Here is a 310-nt window from a genome sequence, read left to right as displayed (position 1 = left end):
AAAAGGTTACCATGTTTGGAATTGAAATCCAAGGAGGGCTGAGCGGGAAAGGGATAACAGATGGCACTTAACATAATTGTGGCACAGTTGATAGGCGACTGGTGTAACTTCCAAGCGCACCCAGACACATGGAGATAATGTGTAAAATAGCACAGTTATCAGTATAATATGAGCTATATTCTGCACTGTTCCCTAACCTTTAATGTCAGCAAAAACATTTTTTGTTCAGCGTTCACTTTAACTCTCAGTTCCCTTTAACAAGAAGAATCCGGACCAGGTCCTCTACTGAATAAATTAAGACGTACTCATT

This window comes from Mobula hypostoma, chromosome 6 (assembly GCF_963921235.1).
Source record: "Mobula hypostoma chromosome 6, sMobHyp1.1, whole genome shotgun sequence".
NCBI classification, from domain to species: Eukaryota; Metazoa; Chordata; class Chondrichthyes; order Myliobatiformes; family Myliobatidae; genus Mobula; species Mobula hypostoma.
This window is presented reverse-complemented; position numbering follows the sequence as displayed.